The following is a 19,398-nucleotide window of genomic DNA, read 5'->3' on the forward strand; positions in this document are numbered from 1 at the left end:
TTTAATCAGCAGTAGCTGGCAGGCAGGACTAGGAAGAGATGGTGCAATGCTACACCTTAGTCTAGTATGTCCAAACTTCCAAGGTGGGCTGCACGTTAAACTGGTGTGTAAATAAACGGTGGCCACCAGAAGCCTGGCCTGGAGGAGGTTTCCATGTGAACAGCCCATTCAGTAGCAACTCCTAGGAACAATGGTGCTGAACTGGGATCTTATGCCAGAAGCCTTTATATTTCAGAGTTATAGGAACAGAAGCCAGAGGAGTAACAAAGACATGCTTTATCCCTTGCAAACTGGGCAGAAGCCTTCCCAGTGAAGTCATTTCTCACTTGCTTCCCAGCCACCCTTCTTGCCCCATCTTGAGAAATTATTGTTCCATGGGATAATTCTAATTCTACTAACTTTGACACTGTATAGCTCCAAACTCATGACCCCTTTCCCCTCCTTATTTTTGCCCTTGGGCCCTGTGTCAGCTAAGGAGGCAGATATTGTGACTCTTAGAATGTGAGAATCAGGAGCTACTGCTTGGGGTGGTTCAGTCTCTTTTTTTCTGGAGAATAACCTGTTGTGGGCAGAAAGGTAGCCCCCAGTCCCTTCTACTACTTACTCTTTTGCTGGCTAAAGATGCTCACGCTGACTCTTTGAACCCTACTCTTGAGCCAGATGTTTAAGGGGAGCTATAGTCAGAGTCTTGGCTGGACACCTCGTTGGACTATTATAATTTGGGACGTTCTGGCCAATGGAGGCAATATGGCCATTATACCACAGCCTTATTCTACTTTTGCTTCTCTTTGGAAGAAAATGGGTTATCTTTTCTAGGTTGGAACAGTGAGAGATCTGATTTTCCCAAGGCTCATTGCTTTGTGGTGGTAGGGCTTATTAGAAGCTTCATTCATTGAAGAGAGAGTCTTTTTTCCACTGTATATTTTTTTCCTGTTTTGTCGAAGATTATTTAATCACAGAGTTGAGGGTCCATATCTGGGCTCTCTACTCTATTCCACTGGTTTATGTGTCTGTTTTTATGCTGTCTTGGTGATCACAGCTTTGTAGTAAAGCTTGAAATCAGGTAACCTGATGCCCCGAGTTTTATTTTTGTTTTTCAACATTTCCTTAGAGATTCGGGGTCTCTTCTGATTCCATACAAATTTTAAGATTATTTGCTCCAGCTCTTTGAAAAATACCGGTGGAATTTTGATCAGAATGGCATTAAAAGTATAGATTGCTCTAGGCAGTATAGATACTTTAACAATGTTTATTCTTCCAATCCAAGAGCATGGAATGGTCTTCCATCTTTTTGTGTCTTCTTCAATTTCTTTCAGGAGTGTTCTGTAGTTCCTCGAGTCCAGATCCTTTACCTCTTTGGTTAGGTTTATTCCCAGGTATCTTATGGTTCTTGGTGCTATAGTAAATGAAATCGATTCTCTAATTTCCTTTTCTGTATTTTCATTGTTAGTGTATAAGAAAGCCACTGATTTCTGTACATTGACTTTGTATCTTGCCACGTTGCTGAATTGTTGTATGAGTTCTAGTAGTTTAGGGGTGGAGTCAGTCTCTTCAATAAATGGTGCTGGGAATACTGGACAGCTATATATAGAAGAATGAAACTCGACTGTTCTCTTACACCGTACACAAAAATAAACTCAAAATGGATAAAATACCTCAATGTGAGACAGGAATCCATCAGAATCCTAGAGGAGAACATAGGCAGTAACCTCTTCGATATCAGCCGCAGCAACTTCTTTCAAGATATGTCTCCAAAGGCAAAGGAAACAAAAGCAAAAATGAACTTTTGGGACTTCATCAAGATCAAAAGCTTCTGCACAGCAAAGGAAACAGTCAACAAAACAAAGAGGTAACCCACGGAATGGGAGAAGATATTTGCAAATGACAGCACAGACAAAAGGTTGTTATCCAGGATCTATAAAGAACTCAAACTCCACACACACAGAACAGACAATCATATTAAAAAAAAAATGGGCGAAGATATGAACAGACACTTCTCCAATGAAGACATACAAATGGCTATCAGACACATGAAAAAATGTTCATCATCACTAGCTATCAGGGAGATTCTAATTAAAACCACATTGAGATACCACCTTACACCAGTTAGAATGGCCAAAATTAGCATGACAGGAAACAACATGTGTTGGAGAGGATATGGAGAAAGGGGAGCCCTCTTACACTGTTGGTGGGAATGCAAGTTAGTGCAGCCACTTTGGAAAACAGTGTAAAAATTCCTCAAGAAATGAAAAATAGAGCTTCTCTATGACCCTGCAATTGCACTACTGGGCATTTACCCCAAAGATACAGATGTAGTAAAAAGAAGGGCCATCTGTACCCCAATGTTTATAGCGGCAATGGCCACAGTACCAAACTGTGGAAAGAACCAAGATGCTCTTCCACGGACGAATGGATAAGGAAGATGTGGTCCATATACACTATGGAGTATTATGCCTCCATCAGAAAGGATGAATACCCAACTTTTGTAGCAACATGGACGGGACTGGAAGAGATTATGCTGAGTGAAATAAGTCAAGCAGAGAGAGTCAATTATCGTATGGTTTCACTTATTTATGGAGCATAGCAAATAGCATGGAGGACAAGGGGAGATGGAGAGGAGAAGGGAGTTGAGGGAAATTGGAAGGGGAGGTGAACCATGAGAGACTATGGACTCTGAAAAACAATCTGAGGGGTTTGAAGGGGCGGGGGGTGGGAGGTTGGGGGAACCAGGTGGTGGGTATTGGAGAGGGCACAGATTGCATGGAGCACTTGGTGTGGTGCAAAAACAATGAATACTGTTATGCTGAAAATAAATTAAAAATATTAAAGGGGCAGGCAGAGAGAGGGGGAGGCAGGCTCCCTGCTGAGCAGAGAGTCTGATGTGGGGCTCGATTCCAGGACCCTGGGATCATGACCTGAGCTGAAGGCAGAGGCTTAACTCACTGAGCCACCCAGACACCCACACACTTAGGACTTTTAACTTGAAACTGTGTCCTTTCCACTATTCCACACTACCTCCCTATGATTCTTAAGGATTGACTGCAGGGAAAATGTAAGCACTTGAAGGAAGATAGTATTGTTGTCATTGTCATTATCAGTGGGTTTGTCCTAACTGGGATTTTTGACTCTGTATTCATGCTGTTTTCATTGTTCATTCATTTATTCCTTCATTCAACAAACACTGAACTAAGAACTACAGTGAATCAGGAGGCCCTGAGCTGGGCTAAGACAGACCATGAATGAGACAGAGAAAGTTCCTGTCCTTACACAACTTCTATCCTAGTGGAGGGAGACAGACATTAAATAGGTGAACAGATAATTAGATAAGGTAATCGAGGATGGCAGTGAGTGCTTTGGAGGAAGCAATGGAGGAGAGATTCACTGGTTATGTGGTCCATTCACATCAGGTGGTCCAGTGAAGGCTTGACTTGAAGGGATCATGTGAGCTGAGACCTGAAGGAGGAGAATGAGTCAGCTCTGACTAGAGTCTCCATGGAAAGAAATTTCAGAAGGATGGAGTCATGAGAGCAAAGACATTAAGGTGGGTACAGGCTTTCTATGTCTGAGGGTAATGATGGACAGGGAGAATGCATAAGGTGATCCGAGAAATAGACAGTGACTAGATCACATTGGACTCTGCTACGGAGGCTAAATTCTTTCCTGAGAGCACTGGGGAATTATAAATGAGTACTTCCCAGCTGAGACATAATGTGTGCCAAATATGTCATTTAAAAATTTCTAATAGCTACATTTAAAAAAGTAAAAGGAAACAGGTGAACTATTTATAATATATTTTTGTTATCCAGTATATCTCAAATTGGTAATTTCTTCCTGTGATTGATATACACCATTACTGAGATGTTTTACGTTCTTCTTCTTCTTCTTCTTATTTTTTTTTTTTTTTTGTATATTATCTCTTTGAAATCTGGTGTGTGCCTTACACTTGCACTACACCTCTGCTGAGATCAACCACATTGCAAATGCTTACTAGTTACTTATGGCCAGTGGCTACCATATTAGAGCAGTTATAGAGTTCTAAGCAGTGGGGGATGACAGTACCTGATTTACCATTTAATTCACAGCCAGGACACCCAAAAGGTCTTAATAGATACTTGCCTGGTAACTAACAACTTCTCATCATCAGGTGGAAAGACTGAGAGTCTGAGAACCAATAACTACATGTCTGGTCTACTGTTTGAGGCATAGCACTGGAAGGATAAGCTATTTACCCAAAGTCACAAAGCTAGAAATAAGCCAAGCAAACTTTGAACCCAGATCTTTTGGTTTCATGTCAGGCACTTTGGGAAATCTCCAGTAATCATGGCTCCCGATGATGAAGCTTTTGTGTTACATTGTAATAGGTGTAGCATGGTTGTTTTAATATGCAAATATGAGTGATGGCTTCTATTTGGTTATGACTTTTTAGTCATATTTTATTCATTAAAATACTCGACACTTAATAGTAGGTATATGTGAATAAACCATGAATCACCTAATGTATTTTGATGTATATTAACTGATACAAATAATCCCTGAGCCAAATAGTATATTTTAATGTATATTAATTGATACAAATATGTCCCAAAGAACTTATATGTTTTAATTTGTATCAACTGGGGCCATCATTCATACCATGTATATGTGAATTGTTCACAACTTACATTTTTTTGGTTTCTTTCCTGTCGTTCTTACAGTAACTTTAATTTTAGAATAACTATCTAATTTTCTCCAGATTTTTGGATGGCTTCCTAGATCACATAAGGCTTTGCCTATAAGGCCAAAACATCTGGATAGAAACAAAATGTGGTTGTTGGACCCAAGCATTCTTCTGCCTTATAGGCTGGCTCTGACAGGGACTATGAAGGACATAAGGAGAATCTATCCATCATGAAGGAGCATTGGCTCAGGAGTCCAGAGCCCAATATTTTGATTCTAGCTATGTCAAAATGTTGCAGCTGGCCATCATGTCTAAGGCCACCTACAACACAAATGTATTATTATTTACTAGGCGCAAGTGATCAATTTTTTCTGAGTATCAGATATATATCCCACTTGATGGTGCAGTGGACCCCATTCCCTTCTTTGCCAGGTGAACAAGAGTATAAAGAGCTGCTCCTTAGTTAGGATCCAAACCAGATGGGATCTCTCATGAGCTGCCTGGCTTTACAGTAAGGACTTAGCTTGGACCAGAAGGGAAGACAGGGTTTCTTACCTTTTGGGATTGTTCTGGATGTTTTGTGTGTTTCCCTCCTGATCCACTCTTTGCTCTCCTACTCCAGCTCATGCCTGGTAGACTGACACATGGACTCCTTGCTGGTGCCACTTTGCTGTCTTCCTGGGAACAGGAGACACTGGTAGGAGATCAGGGTGAGTATATTTAATCTTTCCTCTTCTTCCCTACTGGCCTGAATCTTGGAGGTGGTAGTCACGCTCTTCTACCTCTAGCTTCAGCTCCTGTGATCCTGGGAACAGCTCTCTCCCATGGCGCCTGGAGGATGGTCTTTGCTTCTTGCTGTTACGGGCCTTCATTGATGGTGCCTTTATTAAACTTCCCTTGATTACTCCTTCAAGTGTTTCTGGCCAGGACCCTGACCCATACAGAAGCAAAGTGGGTTTTAGAGATGATCTCAGTGTGGCCTTTGCTGGATTGGTGAGATAGAAGACCCTGTGTGTTTCTCATGTAGTTTTTCTGCTTTTTGCATGTGAAGTAGTTGAAATGATTTGGGATTTGGCCCATTAATTAGAACAAGAAAACCAGTTAGAGGTACTTGGAGAAACAAGACAGAAATTTAGGAACCTTCCCTAGGGTAGGTCTGCTGACGACCATGGTTTCCTTCAGACATTGTAAGTGACTTTGGATATACAACTCCCCTTGCCTTGGTCTTATTCTGTGTCAAAGTGGGGATCACTGTGAGGAGTGAATATGGGGTTATGTGCAAAGTTTGGCTTAAGCTTGATGGCCCTTCCAAATGTTCTGTTCCCATGCCAGGATTCCAGCTGTCATGAAACTAGTCTTGCATCTTTGGGGATGAGGCTTGAATGTGAGACACTGGGGAACTTGAAGCAATTTGCTGAGGTAGACCCTCTTGAATCATTGTAATTTGCTGACCTGCATGTACTTTGCAGCCAAGATGTACGAAAATACATGTGTTCTACATGGCCCACTGGGAGTGAGATGTTGCTATGGCTCACTAAAGAGAAAATATCTTAAATAGGATAAAGGGGTAATATTGCAGCTCTAAGTTCCTACTGTAAGAATGGTCTTGATCGGGCGCCTGGGTGGCTCAGTGGGTTAAGCCGCTGCCTTCAGCTCAGGTCATGATCTCAGGGTCCTGGGATCGAGTCCCGCATCGGGCTCTCTGCTCAGCAGGGAGCCTGCTTCCTCCTCTCTCTCTCTGCCTGCCTCTCTGCCTACTTGTAACCTCTCTCTGTCAAATAAATAAATAAAAATCTTTAAAAAAAAAAAAAAAAAAGAATGGTCTTGATCTGTGGGGAAGGGGGGGGAAAGGGGGGGAGGGGTGGACTAGCTTGGACAGGTTGAGTGGTGGGTTGACAGTGGCCTATCCAAGGGGGGATTGCCAATTTCAAAGGACATGCTCAGGATAATTTGTACCAAGTGCCACTTCTGATCTACAGCCAACATGATTGCCTGGCTCTTTCCAGCGGCAATTTTATTGCATCCTCCCAGCATCTTCCTGAGGCAAGAATAAAACTATTCTCATTTTACAGAACAGCAGACTGATCCTTATGGATATTAAATAATGGTCCCAAGGTCACATAGCTCATCATGGAGCAGGAATTTGGACCCATATGTGTCAGACAGCAGAGATGGTAGTGATGAGAAGTACAGGGAACCAACTGAAGTCCCAGCAAGCCCCAGCCTTGGCATCATGTGCTGATCATATTTAATTCTTAGAGTGTAGGATCTGGATCACTATAATAGAAATAAACCACTGCCCCCCTCACTACACATACACAGACACTTAACACTTGTGGTGTAATTGTAGGTGTCCCTCAACAACCTAATTATGGGAACCATTTAGAATAAAATTCTACTTTGGAATAAAATGGGGGAAAATCAGGCCTGTTCAACTCATTAGGGTTGACTAGCCAGGGATTGACGGGAGCATTGTAGCACCGCTGTTTCCCAGGAGACCGAAGATAAAAATTAACAGTTAAAGTCATCATCATCATCTTCTTTCATTATCACATTTTTCATTCTTTTTTCCATCTTGGCATTTTAATTATCCAAAGCCTTATGAACTTGCTTTACCTGGTAACATCTCCCCATTGGGTATTGAAATCACAGGGAAGTGGCTTCTGTATATTACCTTTAGGGGCAAAGCTGACATGTGTGGGTTTTGTTTAGATTGAAAGTCTGAGGTCCTATTTATGAACTTGTATCTCTTGTAGTTTGGAACCAGTTCTGTGGCTTGGGTTCAATTCTAAAAGTAGAATGCATTGTGAAGGAGGTGATGTCTGGCTTGATCCATTTCCTTTCTGTTACCTGCCTTTGCTCAGTGATTAAATTGCCTGTCTGAGCAGTGCATTCTGATCTACACTCCTGTGTTTTACTTCATGCTGCTGCCTTCTTACTCCTCTTCTACCCATCAAAATCCACCTGTCCTAAGCACCTTCTCTCAGCACCCTGCCCGATCTCCTTCACTGGGTTTGGCAGCAAACTATTGAGCAAAGAGTGAGGGTTTTGAAGTTAGACATATCTGGGTTTGAGTCCTGGTTATACTACTTGTTAGCTTTGTGGCCATGGGCAAATTAAATTTTCTCTTAGACTATTTTAGCCATAAAATGGAAATGATTAGTCCTACTTGCAGAGGGTGGCCCCACACTTAAAGAGAGAGCATGTTTGAAGCATGTGACCCATTACTTGGCACAAAGGAATACCCTAGTTTCCTTCGTCTAGAAGATTTCTCTCCCTTCCAATATCGCCCCAATTCTTCCTTGTTTGTCACAAAGAGATTCAGAGTAACAGTTCCCCACCATTCCTTCTCTAGCCTCAGAGAAATGAAACTTGCATGAGACTGTTTCTGCACACATTGTTTTGCTTGCTTGCTTGTGGCAGATGGTGAGGAGGTACAGGCAGGGGTAAATTTCTCTGATAATTAGTGGGCATCTACCCAAAGCAGACAGAGGGCCAGGACCTCAAAGGTACACCACCTACTGCTGTGGCATCTACCCCCTGCTTGGACACTTTCCGTGTTCAAGAATTCATTCTCACCAGACCGATCTAGCAGTTTGGGACATTTCTCATTATTAGAAGGTTCTGTGTTACTTTGGCTGACATCTGCCTTCCTAGGGCTGTCACCTACCTGTTCTTTCCAGCTTCTGCAATCTATTTAAAGGGCTCTCCCTTTCTCACATGATGACAGTTGATCTAATAGAAAACTGTTGGTCATGTATTCACAAGGTCTTCTCTCCTCTAGACTTTAGGTACTATTTTATTATGCCTAATTTATTCCATTATTCCATTCTGCTTGGTCATCAGTCATGCTTTCCCTTATCTCAGGAGCTGTGTTGCAACTTGTGGAGAGGTAGGAGCATCAGCTTTGAAGGAAGGCACATTTGGTTCCAATCCCTCCATGGGCACCTACTGGGAACCTCACTTACCTATCTATAAAATGGAAGCAGTAATACCAATATCCTAGTCCCCACAGGGAGATTAAACGTGCTCATGTATAGAAAGTACACAGTTTCTTGTCTGGAGTGGAAAAGAGGCAGTAGCTGTGTAATTATTATTTACTAGTTTCCAGGCAAGTAGCCACCATGCTTGGTTCTCTTAGAAAATCTTCCTAGTGACCTTTAAGGATTTCATCAGCCTGGAAATGGGAGCTTTTCCCCCCATCACTTACACAAGGAAAATGGCATTAACTGAGTGTTCCATTTATTTTGTTACAGCCACAGGATTCTTAAGAGGAGGATAGGATAGTCAAAATACCGCTCCACGGTCATTTTAAGTATGTTCATTTGAGGCAGGTTTTAATTTAAAAAGAGTTTGGATATTCTGCGGCTAAACATGTACATTCTAAGAGGTCCTTTGGGATTGCAGCAGAATGTTCAGACATTCATGGGCAGAATTCCAGAACGCTTGAAAGATGAGTGTGTCCTGTGGCGGATGAACAAGGTATGAAGACACCAAATCCCCCTGACAAAGTCCAGCAATGCCTTGTCACTGATCGGCCTTTCTGGAAAGACTAGATGAGCTCACCAAGAAGACAGGGGTGGGTGGGAGATTTCAGGAAAAATTCTTAGTTATCAGAAATTAGGCATTGAAAGATCTGGGGCTTCCTGTTGATTTCCCAAGTTGTTCTCACAGCCCAAGACACATGGTTGGGCCATGATGTCATCTGACATAGATAGACACACTGAGGCCTGAAACTGTCAAGCAGATTCTGGATCATGATGGAGGGTGGGAGGGATGTGCAGTTTAAGGGCCATGTGAGTGCGGAATGAGTAATGCTTTCCAATAGGATATTATCACCCATCCTATCATTGATGGGGATGGGAGAAGAACTGAACTCTAAATACTAGAAAACAAGTATTATATATCCGCCTGAAGACCCTCCTTTTCCAAGTTAAAATCTTGTATTTAGTAGTCTTGTCTATTGTCATGCTAAGATAATATTTTCATATCCAGCTGAATGTAGATGACCAATCTGAACCCCTCATTCATGCGTTCGTTCCTTCATTCACTGAATCCCTCAGTTGGTCATTCAGTCCTCTGGTCTGTGGTTCTAGCTGTTCAGTCTTTCAGTCATTCAATGAATACCTATTCAATGTTTTTTTCTGTACCAAGGGCTCTGCTGCCTGTGAGGCATGCAGCAGTGAAAAAAAAGATTCACAGAATCTACTCTCCTAGGAAAAGCAGATGTTAAATAAGCAATTACAATAAAAGGCGATGAATGGGGAGCATTATGATAGGAAAAGTACCGGCCCTGAGGCAAAAGAAGTTCAGTTTGGCTGGAGAGCCCAGTTTTCTATTACCTAAAACATCAGATCCTAGTGGCTTCACTTCCTGGGTGTCTAAATACAGAACCCCAAACACTCATCCATTAGGAAGAGTAAGAGCTAAAATCTGTAGAGCTCTTGCCATGTAGCCAGCCACTGAGCCAAATCCTTTACAAAGACAGTCACACTTAATCTTTCCTGAGTTAGGGACCCTTAAGTATCCCCATTTCACAGATGAGGAAGTTGAGGCTCAAAAAGGATAAACAGCTTGTCTGTAGTCACATAAAGTGAAGTGGCAGAGCCAGGAGTTGAACCCTGGTCTGATTCTATAGCTTGCAGTAATAATCATGAACATTTCCCCTCATGTGTCTAGGAAGTGGAAAACCTGTAACAAAAGACATTGAGAAGTCAGGCCAAAGGGAGCCTTTGGACCTTCCTAGTGTACTCCCAAAGAATCAAGAGCTCTGCAGTGAGCCTCATAGCCCATGGGAAAAAGAGCAAGAACTTGGGGTGATCGGGTCAGAGAGCATCATGGGGCAAACTATGTTCCTGCATCCCAGAAGGCATGAGAAAGCTTTGCGGGAAGTTATTTCTAACTGTAGAATGAGCTTAGGCAATCCACCCGAGAAACAAATCAATCTTATGCTCGCACGTACGTTTTAAATGCAGTTAGAATCATATAAAACCAAATTAGAAAGCCCAATGTCCACGTGATGTCTTTATTTAGTGTAAAGTAATCCATTACACACACTTTCTTTCCTTTTCGGTGATTAAAAAAATAAAGTGAGTCAGTCATTTTTGCAAAAATAGTTGTATATTTCAAAAGAAAATAGTTTTCTTAGAGAACATAACCTTCTCTCTATTTTTTCTCTCTTTCTGGCCCCTCCTCCAGCTCCATAATAAATATCTCCTGCCCAGATGTTAGATCATGTTGAGATAATTTGGAAATCTTTGTGCTTAATTTAGACATGATTCATGTACACATTGAGTAGTACCTAAGTTTGGCCGGGGATGAGGATAGTTGCTCGTGGTGATGATTCAGACTTGCCCGTGAGTGATCCGTCTTCTATCAGTTGAGGTATTACTCAGTTGCTGTGATGACTCAGCTTGAGTCTGCGCAAGTATGAGAACAGTGGTGAGCTCCCTCAGCCGCTGCACTTGGTGACCCCCACATGGCTGGGGATGACTCCGTGCTCACTGGCACTTGCTGAGTTTGTGTCCTGTATTCTCAATGAAGGCACGAGTGAGTCATGTTTCCATGTGTCTCACTGTCAGTTCTGGTTGGTATTCTGCAGTTACCACGGGTCTCGTCCATACATCATCTCCTTATTCAAAGGGATTCTTTTACCTGATGTCTTCGTTATCATCAAAGACTCTCCTTTCTAGACTCGAGAACCACGAGTCTCAGAATCCAGCAAATCTGCCTGTATCCCATATTGGTATATGATGGTATTACTTCTTCTTGACACCAAGTAGTACTACTACCCTGCTAGTGCAGTTCTGCCACTGCCATCAGCACCACCACGACTAGCATTTCTCCTCCCATGAAGAAGCAGGATTTTGGAATACTTAAAATGTTACAAATACTGGTTGAATTCCTTATATGCGTTATCTCAATTATTCTGCATACCAGTCACATGTAGTATTTATTTCCACATTATTTATTTATTTAAAAAATTTATTTGTTTATTTGAGAGCATGAACAAGAGAGAAAGGACAAACAGGGGTAGGAGCAGACGGTGAGGGACAGAGGGAGAGGGAGAAGCAGGTTCCCCGCTGAGCAGGGAGCCCAATATGGGGCTGGATCTCAGGACCCTGGGATCATGACCTGAGCTGAAGGTCTATGTTTAACCAACTGTGCCACCCAGTTACCCCCATGTATAATATTTAGATCCCAATTATGCTTAGAAATTAAAGCCAAGGCTTAAATATGTGAAGTAACTCACCTATGGTATCACTGTTAGTAAATTGCAGGGGTATTACCTAAAGCCCTGATCTGATGTGATGCTTCTAACCAAGACATCCTGATCTTTTTCTCCATCTCATATCATCATATCACCTCCGCGCTGTTCATTAGGTAACACCGGCTGCCAGGTACTCACTACACTCAGGTGACCTTGGCTGCAAGAGCAGATGAGTCTTTTGCAGCCTGCGGTACTTATAAGCTACTGAGACTGGGACCATAATCTGCACCATCTATCAAAGTAAATCCCCTGAAGGAAAGCAGAAATCCTGCATTAGCATGGACTCTGGAGGATGACATTCAAGCTCCCAGTCTCCTCTCTCTGGCAGACAATTTTCTTTTCTTTTCTTTTTTTTTTTAAAGGATTTTATTTATTTATTTATTTATTTGACAGAGAGAGAGATCACAAGTAGGCAGAGAGGCAGGCAGAGAGAGGGGGAAGCAGAAGAAGGCAGAGAAGGGGGAAGCTCTCTGCTCAGCAGAGAGCCCAATGCGGGGTTCAAACCCAGGACCCTGAGATCATGCCCTGAGCAGAAGGCAGAGGCCTAACCCACTGAGCCACCCGGATGCCCCTGGCAGACGATTTTCTTATCAACCTCTAGGTAAGAGAGAGTGCTCTTTGCTACATGACTTCTTTACTCTGCTGTACTATAATTTTGTATTCTCTAGTGAGGACCTCAGTTCTTTCTAGTCTCAGGGTATCTTTAACACTTTTTTCAGACTTTTATCTCTCTGGGTTGAACAGCTCTTAACCTCTGCTTATTTGATTCACTGCCCACAAGGACTTGGTGGTGTATTTGGAAATTGGCAATTACCCTATTGTTTCTAACTTCATGGGGACTCTAGAGAGTGGTGACTCCTGTTGCTGCCTTTAGACTCAGGCAAGTGTGGCTCCTACCCTGTGGATTCTACTCTGGTCCTCGTCCCCTGGCCATCCATCCCTTCCAGGCTAGGCTTAGGCTCCATGGACTGCAGAGCTCTCTTCTTGAAGGACTCTAATCCCATTTCTAGAACAGAGTGGAACTCTGCCCTTGGGCCATTCTCCTCCAGAAATGGACTTTGTGACAGTTTACCCCTAGGCCCCAGGAGGTGGTTGCTAATGGGGTGTGGATAGAGTTTGAATATCTGCACTTATATGGGTAAGACCCCTTGGGGTGTGGGGCAGAGCTAAGAGTGGGAAGAGAAGGCAGAGACAGACCAGAAGCCAGAGGGGAGTCCAAAAGCTTGGAACTCAAACCAGGCTTCCAGGTTGTTTTGAAGACTTTTGTCATGGTAGGGGAGAAGAATATATTTTTGTTAGGCAGTGTGTTAGCTTGATTTATAACTTCTGTATATTTAGACATGTATCTCATGGGTCTCCACTTCAACCCTTTTGCCCTGGCTCCCTCAAATGTTAGGGATAGTCCTGTTATCAACCATTAGGGCAATAAGCATTTCCAGTGTATCTGAGACTAAGGGGTTTCCTGGGATTCAGGATTTAAAGTGCTTGTGGGAAAAGACGTGGGAAAACGGGAAGGAAGTGTGTTGATCATTCTAGACCACCTACTCCCTGTAAAGTAATGACCGTTGTTGATTTATATAACTGTATAGAACTCAGGCTCCTTCTCCCTGGGGCAGAGAGAACTTCAATTTACATGTTCATCATAATAGCATGCAAGAAATTCCATTTAATGATAGATCTTCTTTCAGAGTCAGGAGATAATTAAAGGTCATCTAAACCCTGGCAGGCATACTATCTCCAGGGCAGGATGTAGCCATTAGCAGGGGCCTTTGTAAACTTGCCACTAAAATCAGCAATGAGCATTCACTGACTACTGGAAGAAGAAACACCATCAAAATTGTTGCTGGAAGTCAAAATTGCTTTGTATACCTTGGACTGTCCTATTTCTTCAAGAACGAGTAGAGACAGGATGTGTTTCCATGTGGCATTAGTCCTATCAATACCCAGTTCCAACTTTTCAAATTGACTACAACCGCCTGAAACAAATACTTTCTGGGGGGGGACCCTCCAGGTGCCTAAGAACTAGGGCTATTTTGAGGTGTTTGGCAACTGGGAAAAGGTGAGGTGGAAGCATATTTAGCCAAATGACTTTCTGGGCCAAACTGAAAGGTAAGTGCGGTTAATTTCTACCCAGGCTTCTGTTTCTACTTTCCCACTATCTTGTTTCCGAAGTTTTTAGGAATAAGACATTCATTCATTATTTCATCCATTCATTCAGCCAGAGAGGCCAAGAGCAGTAGCACCGCATTCAAAAGAAATAGCAGGAGCAAAGGCTCTGTGGCAGGAACATACTTGAAGATCTAAAAGCAGACTGGAGGGGAAGGCTGGAAAAGGAAGAAAGGGGAGTAGAATAGGGTCCAAAAGTGGGGTAGAGGCCAGGTTGATGAGGGAGCAGGAAGCTGGCTGAAGACAAAGCAAAAGCTGGCACCTTGTACCCCCTCTCCACCTGCTATATTCCTCTGGCACCCCTGACCACCATAAGAAACAAATAGTTAACTTGCAGAGATCACAATCCTGCAAGACAGAGTCTCCCTTGGTTTACAAATGTTCTAGAGATCTACAAACAAAGAAGTTACCTTATCAATAGCCCAATTTCCAGAAGCACATAACTCAGTTCCTTAAGCCCTAATGTCACCCTCCCCTCCATAAAAACTGAAGGAGGTTGAGGCAGAAGGAAAAGTAAATAAAGTTAAATTTCTTCTAAACCTAAATCTCACTAACAGGGACGCTTGATAGCAGGAATGTGACATTCCACCAGGAGACTCCCAATTGTCTTTATGTTAGTGCCTCATTAGAGGGAAAGCAGCCTTGGCTTGATAGTAACCAGGCCTTCAATATCCTGACAGTCTTCTTTACCCCAATAGCCCTTCTGAACACCCCTTTGTCCTCACCTACCCAACTCCTTTGTATATAACCAGCTACTCCTCACATGCCTGGCCCAGCAGCTCTTCCTGCCCACGGGTCCTGTCCCTGTGCTGTAATAAACCACCATTTTGCACCAAAGATGTCTCAAGAATTCTTTCTTGGTCATTGGCTCCGGACCTCAGCCCACTGAACCTCACCTAGGTTCTAGAACTTCATCAAGGTCACATGGGACCTTAGGGGCTACCGTACAGACTTCAGATTTTATCCAGTGCAGTGGATTAAAGACCCCCAGAGATAGACCCATTTTCATCCAGGAACTGTCCAAACAAATTTTACAGATGAGATTAAATCAGAATCTTGAGATGGGGAGATTATCCTGGACTATCCAGGTGGGTCCTAGGTACCATCACATGTATGCCTATAAAGAGGGAGGCAGTGGAAGAGTGGACAGACAGGAGGACAAGGCAGTATGACCATGGAGGCAGAGGATGGAGCGATGCGGCCAGAAGCTGAAGCCTTGCAGCCTCTGGGCTGAGCTGGAAGAGGCAAAGAACAGATTGTCCTCTAGAACCTCCAGGGATAGTATGGCCCTGCTGATGTGCCGATTTTAACCCAGTGCTCCAGATTCTGGACTTCTGGTCTCCAGAGCTGTGAGATAATAAATGTTTGTTGTTTTAAGCCACCATGGTTGTGGTAATTTGTTACAGAAGCCAAAGGAAACTGATAGAGGCAGTTTTTGACTTTAGGCTGGGATAGGACCTGATGAGATTTCCACCACTCGGTGACTGCTTTGAGAGCCAGGTGGGACAGAGATCAGAGGGGACAGAAGTAGGAACAGAGAGACCGCTGGGAAGTTTTTGGCAGCCATGCAAATGAGACATAATGCCCCCCACCAAGGTAGAGCGAAGTAGAACATTGGAGATTTTCTTTGGAGGTAGAATGCTGGGACTTGCTGACAGATTGCTGTCAGGAAAGCAGGTTTCAAAAAGTCATCAACAATTTAGTCTGAATGTAAGTAGGTTTTTTCTTCCAAGGGAACTTGTAATTTTAAAAGGAAGCAGGGGAATAACCCAGCAGTGGGATTTAAGGCTTTGTAATACCCCGAATGTGGGGAAAGGGGCTTCATGGGTTATGGGTTTGTGGAGTTTCCCTGCAGTCCTTTCTGGGGTTAGGCTGCTTTGCTGACCACCTGCTCTGTTCATAATCTGTCACGAATCCTTTTTAAGAAGTAGATGGACTGCAAATCAGTGGATGATATTTTTCATGCTGCCTCAGAGGGGATTTTCTGGGTTGGGGAAGAAGGCACCTCAAAGATGTCGCTTACATGTCCCATTGATGTCCTTATTGACATTTCAAAGGTTTTCTCTATTGGTTCTCAAACTTCAGCCTGTATCTGATTCACTTGAGGGAGTCTCTATGTCAGGCAGATTTGAGAAATGTGGCTTCAGAGATTCTGATACCAGGTCAGAGCAGAATCTAGGACAGACCTTTTCAGACTTTAAAGATTCTGACTCGGCTGGCTGGGGAGGAGCCTGAGATTCTGCTTTTCTGATGAGCTCCCAGGTGATGCTGTCACGGCCAGTCTCTGGACCACACTTGGAGTAACAAGATCCACAGAAGTAATTTTCAGAGCTTTAAGCCCACATGTGCCAAGGGTGAGCCTGACTCTAGTTTGGATGTGATACCACACGTGTCAGAAACAAAGGTAGTGAGACACACTGCCAAGCCCTTCTGTGCAATGGCCCAGCTGTCATCTTGGTGCAGCAGATTCTTTTCCTCTCAAAATCAGTGACACTCTGCATTCTCTCCTGCTGAGCTCATAAATGCCTCCTTGCCAAACCCAGCAGGGGCCAGCTTCCCAGACTGGGTTACGAGGTTGAGGTTTGCCAGGTTCGCCCCTTCCGGGAATGCGATGGGCCAGACGGCTTCCTTAACGCAGCACTGTCTTGCTTGGGGCCCATGAGGGTTGGCACGCCACAATCATTGTGCTGTTTCCAGCACATAGTCCTGGCCACGTTCTTCCTCCACTTCAAACCCTGCCCTGGCCTTGGTCAAGTTCACTGGCCTGCCTACATAGTTCCTCCTCCATCTCTAGCTTTTACAATTTACAACCCACCCAGATAGAATCACCATGAATTCCTTGTTTCACAGGCTTGATTTCTCTTCTTCCCTGGCCCGAGTCACAGTTTAACTCCAACCATCCCCACATTGGTGGTGAAGGATAATACATGGGAGAGAGAACAAGGAACAGAGCTGTGACATAAAGAGAAGCAGTGCAAACCAGTCATTAAGCACAGGTTTTAGTATAAATCCCAGCTCAGTCACACCTCAGCTGTGTGATCTTGGACAAATCTCTGGGCCTCGGTTTTCCCCTCTTTAAAATGGGACAAATAGGGACACCTGGGTGGCTCAGTCAGTTAAGCATCCGACTCTTGATTTCAGCTCAGGTCATAATGTCAGGGTCATGAGATCGAGCCCCACATCTGGCTTGCACTCAATGCACTGAGTCTGCTTGAGATTCTTTCTCCCTTTCCCTTTATCCCTCCCCACCACTCCACCCTGCACTCACATACCCGGGCTCGCTTGCGCGCTCTCTCTCTCTCTCTCACAAATAAATAAATAAATAAATAAATCCTAAAAAAAATAAAATGGGATAAATAAAATCTCACAGGGCTGTCAAAAGGGCTTAATGAGCTAATGCACTTAAAAGGCTGAATTTTGTGCCGGGTGGTAATAAGGATGGAGACTGACAATTCAGATTAGCCACTGCTGTTTGTCGCACTCTCTTCCTTTCTAACCTTACCATTTTTTCCCCTTCTCCCCTTGTTTTTCCCCTCAAGATCTTGGGACCTCTATAGAGGTGCAATTCTTGGCATTTCCTCTAGGCGAAATTCCACAGGGGTGGGAAGTATCAATTGTATTTCGGAAACAGTTTTTGGTAGCTAACCAATAGGATTGGTTTGGGACTATCCACTTATCTACATTATCAGCGGTACTTTAAAAGGAAATGAATGGAAATGCTCATTATTCCGGCCATTAGTCCAAACTTGGAGCAAACAGGAATCTCTAGGTCCAAACATTTCCCCTCTAAAGCTCTGTTTCCCTTAGAGACTGAAGTCAACACAATGAGGTCGAGGTATCAGCAACACGGAAAGGCTTGAAGTCAAGGGCTACAGAAGGCTTTTATGAAGCTGGTGTCCAAGGCCACAGTGAACACCTTTCTCTCTAGGATAGCAATGTGGTTGCTATCTCAGGATTGCCCCATCAGACTGAGTAATCAGGAGCTGACATTAGATTACAGATGAGATTATCACTAGAATTATGGGGGAGACTCTGTACAGATAAGGTCCAAAGATGAGCATTTGCTGAGGCCCAGCCATTCCCACTGCCAGCCAGATGAGATCTCATTTGCGCAGGAGTCACTAAGAAAAAGAAGTAGAGGCTATGACTAGGGTTCATTCACACACATTAATCAACAGATGTTTCCCGAGTATGTACCAGCCACTGCTATAGATGCTGGTGGTGCAATGCAGTGAAGGAAATACACAGAACTCCTTGCCTGCATGCAACCCACGTGCTACTTAGGGAACAACTTCAAGTCTTATAGAATATGTGCCCTAGTCCGGATTCAGAGATGTAAGAGACCCTAGATCCCTTAAAGATCATCTAAAATGTTGGTTCATTATCTTTCTTAGGGTCACATGTTTCTTTGAGAATTTTTTTTTTAAAGATTTTATTTATTTATTTGACAGAGAGAGAAATCACAAGTAGGCAGAGAGGCAGGCAGAGAGGGTGGGGGGGGGGAAGCAGGCTCCCTGCTGAGCAGAGAGCCCGATGCGGGACTCGATCCCAGGACTCTGGGATCATGACCTGGCCTGGGTGGCTCAGTGGCTTAACCCACTGAGCCACCCAGGTGCCCCTTCTTTGAGAATTCTTATGGAAGCCATGAACCCATGAACTTCTTACCTCTTTAGTTATGCTGACTTCTGCGTTTCGTTTCAGAGGGTTTCCATCCTGTCTTCCTTCCCTTCCCAGCTTCAACCTTCTGAGCTGGTTCTGCCATCTGGAGAATGTTCCTCAGCATCCTTGGATGCTGGGTATGGATTTTTTTTTTTTTAAAGAGATGGCCAACTTGTTACTTGTCCAGGCAGCCATTCCACCTAAACAGAGGCAGCTCTACAGACTACGGACTCTACCAACTTCCTTTGCTACCCTGTTCCTTGCCTCTAAACCCAGAGACTGGGATCTGGTGCAAGGGTGTGTGGCACCCTATACACTGGTGTTCTGGTTTTTTCTTGAAGGTCCAGAGAGAAGTGCCTACTTCTCCCACCCTCCTAGGTCTGGGGGCTATTCTGGCTTTGGCTACTATCCTTTTCCCTGAAAGGGAAAGACTCCAGTAAGGTTTCTTCTCGCAGTCTCTCCATAAAGATATTAGCCTAAGACAGGCCTCCTTAATCTCCTCCACCCTCTGTTTACCTTCTTATCTGAAAATATGACTGGATTTGCAGATTAGCCAAAGGAAACAGAGACTTGTTTTTAAGACTGGCGACTTGCTTTTTGAGCCTGCCAGTATTTATAAGGCTTAAATGACTTCTCTGTTCCTTGT

This window comes from Mustela nivalis (assembly GCF_964662115.1).
Source record: "Mustela nivalis genome assembly, chromosome: 1".
Classification (NCBI taxonomy): domain Eukaryota; kingdom Metazoa; phylum Chordata; class Mammalia; order Carnivora; family Mustelidae; genus Mustela; species Mustela nivalis.